The following is a 4,056-nucleotide window of genomic DNA, read 5'->3' on the forward strand; positions in this document are numbered from 1 at the left end:
CCGGCGACTTAGGTTGATTTGCCGGTGGTTGAACTTTTGTTGGAGGCTGCTTCGGCCTCCATACTTGGCGGGTTGGTAGTGGCTTTTTGGCCACTCTTTCTTCCTCCAACTTTTTGGCCTCCTGCACAAGAATTTTTGCTTGTGCGAGTAACGCGCGGCGTTTGTGAATCCGCTCTTCAAGTGTCGAACGGTTCCGTTTGACCCGGATCCATTCGTTCGTCGGCGGCTTGGAGGAACCGCCATTCTTCAGTTGTTGAGGCTGTTTGCCTCCCCTGTTCTTCAGATCCGCGTTGTAGCGGACTCCGTATGTAGACTCCATCACCTTAGCGAATTGTCGCGCAAGGCGTTGACGTCGCCTCTGGCGGGCTCTCTTCGAGAGAGTCACAACGCCTTCAACAGTAGAAGCGTTGAGGAATCTCACCCGATGCAACTTTGGCATCAAACGGGGCGAGATCTTCGTTGGTGTTTTCGACGTCTTCATACCAACGAGTTTTTCTCCTGGAGGAGAACTTGGACTTCTTGGACTTGCGGGGGGAGGTTGATCCGGACGAGGACGAAAAATATTCCTCGAACCTCTGTTGGTCGAACTCGTATTCGACCTCCTCCACGACCGGGATTAAGATCCGCGGCTGCGACGCTCCGATCTCGGCAGCGAGATCGGCGGCTCCCACTGTGGTCACCAGATTATTCGCGGGAAAAATCGTGTCTTTCTTTGTAATTGATTTCATTGTCATCTTAAATAACAGCTTTTTGAGTTACAAAAGATCCGGTGTTTTTATAAGATCCGGTTACAATGAAAATTAAAGAAAAAATAAACAAAGATTATAACTTTCTCCTTTTGTGTCGAACGAATCACGAGCTCCTGTTTTGCGGTCGCTCGCTTTGTGGGTTCTTCACCTGCGCCGGGGTTTATCCGTGGACCACCGCGCGATCTAGATCCAGTCGGATCTACGCAGTACGACGGGTATTATTTCGCCAAGGAAATAATAGCCGAGGGTACTATTTCGCCAAGGAAATAGTAGCCTTTAATTCTCGGGATCAAAGACCAAGCTTTGATCCGGAGTACGCCTGCGTAGATCTGAGATCCGGTCCTCTCGAACTCTTGCCTTATTTGGCGTTGACGATCGCGAAGCAACCAGATATTTCGGATGAGCAGGTCCTCGAAGTCCTATAAGCTTGAATCTTTTTAGATCTGAGTTCTTCATCCAGCAGGGTTCGCCTCCAAAAATCCAACTTTTAACAAATGAATCAAGCCTCTTATTTATAGCCAGCTTTACGTGCCCGCCGACAAATGGCCGACACACCGAGCCACCTCAGGGTGGCTCGGCCTGGCGAGCACCCTGAGGTGGCTCGGCTTTGCCGAGGCCACCTAGAGTGGCTCGGTTTCGGCGAGCCCCTTTAGCGTGGTTTTTCCGTCGTTTTGTAGTTTCGGTTCAATCCGTGATTCTGGTTGACTAGACTCGGATTCGTTGATCTGATTTGCAGTAAATCCGATTCCTGATTTGGCAGTAAATCCACTTCTGAGTTCGAGTCCGAAACCGATCTTGATTCGATCGTGATTCGTCGCGAGTCTCCCTTTGATGGATGACTCGTTGAATCTTTAAAACCGTTAGCTGATTCCGCACGCGCAGTGGATCTATTCCGTTGCTGGCGTGCGATTCGTTAACCTCGTCGCCTCGTTGTTCGTCGGTTTGTGCCGAGCTGTACTAAGGGACTATAAGCTTTTATACGCCTACACGCGCGAGACATAGCGAGGTGTGTGTGCGGTTATGCAAAGCCCAAATAGTAGAAGACAAAAACACCCCTTCTTAGGGATCCTCAAAAGCCCATAAAGAGGACAAGCAATTAAACCTTCAACTATTCATCTCACTAGGTAATGTGAGACTATTCATATGATGGTAAAATTGTATTTTCTTCTGATCAAGGCCAACAAGTTTGAAGGGATTGGAGAAATGGATCAATGAACATTAATCTTGTTGAGGCCCTCAACTTGTAATGTTGAGAGGAGAAGGAAGCGTGAGTTTTCAAATCGACACAAGTAGGAGGAGTATTGGGAATTCTGGGGATTAAGGTTATATAAGTATACATGGTTTTAGTGGGATCGGTATTGGGGATTGGGGCCGAATCCTAAGGATCAAAACCAAACTAGTGTCCATGTGAGACCAGTTTGGTAATACGTGGGTCGCCCCTGGCTATGAGATAGTCTCCAAATAAGTGGATGGATAATATTTTATCTTGAGATAAGATATTCACAATCCTAGTAAGTATAGTATTCTATCTCTAATTCCTTACATATAGGTGGCTTTGGTTGTTTGCAACTGGAGTTGGCAATGCAAGTGTCACTTGCATGCAACTGAGACGTTACAACTCTTCTTACATGCAACTACAGTTGCAATTGTTTGGTTTAAAATTTAAATTTTGTAACCTTATAGTTGCAGCTATTTGATTATGCTTATAATTAACATATGCCAACTCATAAATATTTTTAAAAAATAATATTTTTAAATAATATATTTTTAAAAAATAATATATTTAAAAATAATATATTTTAAATAAATAATATATTTTTAATATATTATTTTAGAAAAATTATATTATTTTAAAAAATATATTATTTTAGAAAATTATATATTATTTTAAGAAATATATATTATTTTAAAAAATATATTATTTTAGAAAATTATATATTATTTTAAGAAATATATATTATTTTAAAAAATATATTATTTTAGAAAATTATATATTATTTTAAGAAATATATATTATTTTAAAAAATATATTATTTTAGAAAATTATATTATTTTAAATATATATTATTCAAAAAATATATTATTCAAAAAATATATTATTTTAGAAAAATAATAGTATTCCTGGAAAATTTTATTTTTCAAAAAATATATTATTTTAGGAAAATATATTATTTTAGAAAAAATATATTATTCAAAAAATATATTATTTTAAAAAATATATTATTTTAAAAAATATATTATTTTAAAAAATAATATATTATTTTAAAGATAATATATTACTTTAAAAACTAACATATTATTTTGAAGAAATTATTATAATAATAATAATTTTAAAAGATTAATGTTGTTTTTTTTTTAAAAACGTTTTTGAAGAAATTATTATAAAAAATATATTATTTTAGAAAAAATATATTATTCAAAAAATATATTATTTTAAAAATATATTATTTTTTAAAAAATATTATTTTAAAAAATAATATATTATTTTAAAGATAATATATTACTTTTAAAACTAACATATTATTTTGAAGAAATTATTATAATAATAATTATTTTAAAAGATTAATGTTGTTTTTTTTTTAAAAACGTTTTTGAAGAAATTATTATAATAAGAATTATTTAAAAGATTATTTTAAACCTTTAATGAATTTATTTTTGAAATATTAAGTAATGACTTTGATTTTAATAAATTTAGGTCAGTTGCAACTAAGTTGCAACTATGACTTGCGGTAATTTTTGACGTAAGTCATATGTTGCAACTAAGGGTTGTTTTGCAACTGTGGTTGCAACTGCAACTGTGAGTTACAGCAAAACAAACACATGCAACTGGTCAAATTGGACCTAGTTGCATGCAACTGGAGTTGCAACCACTCCAGTTGCAGCCTATCAAACAGCTCCATAGATATAGGGGTTTTTTTCATGAAAATAAAGGGGATATATACCAATCCTTCATATAGCCATCATCTCCTTCTCCGTTTGAATTCATGCTTTATACGAAAATCGCGAGGGTAACATGCGGGGGCTTCTTAATGGTGATTTGGTCCTCTGAATAGAAAAGTAGAGATTCTTATTATTAAATTTTGTTTTTTAATTAAAAATTAAATTTTTTGAGTAAAAAGTCTAATTTTTGACATTCAATATGACAGATCTATAATAAAAATTTCAACTTTATGAACTAGTGGGTAATTTTTATAAATTAGGGATTTGTTAATATTTTTTTAGATTAGAAAATATTTCTTTAAATAAATGAGTGGGCGTTGGAGGCTATTCTTTGACCTTTGCCAGTATAGGGTGTCGGCAGCGGTGG

Source organism: Asparagus officinalis, chromosome 5 (genome assembly GCF_001876935.1).
Source record: "Asparagus officinalis chromosome 5, Aspof.V1, whole genome shotgun sequence".
Classification (NCBI taxonomy): domain Eukaryota; kingdom Viridiplantae; phylum Streptophyta; class Magnoliopsida; order Asparagales; family Asparagaceae; genus Asparagus; species Asparagus officinalis.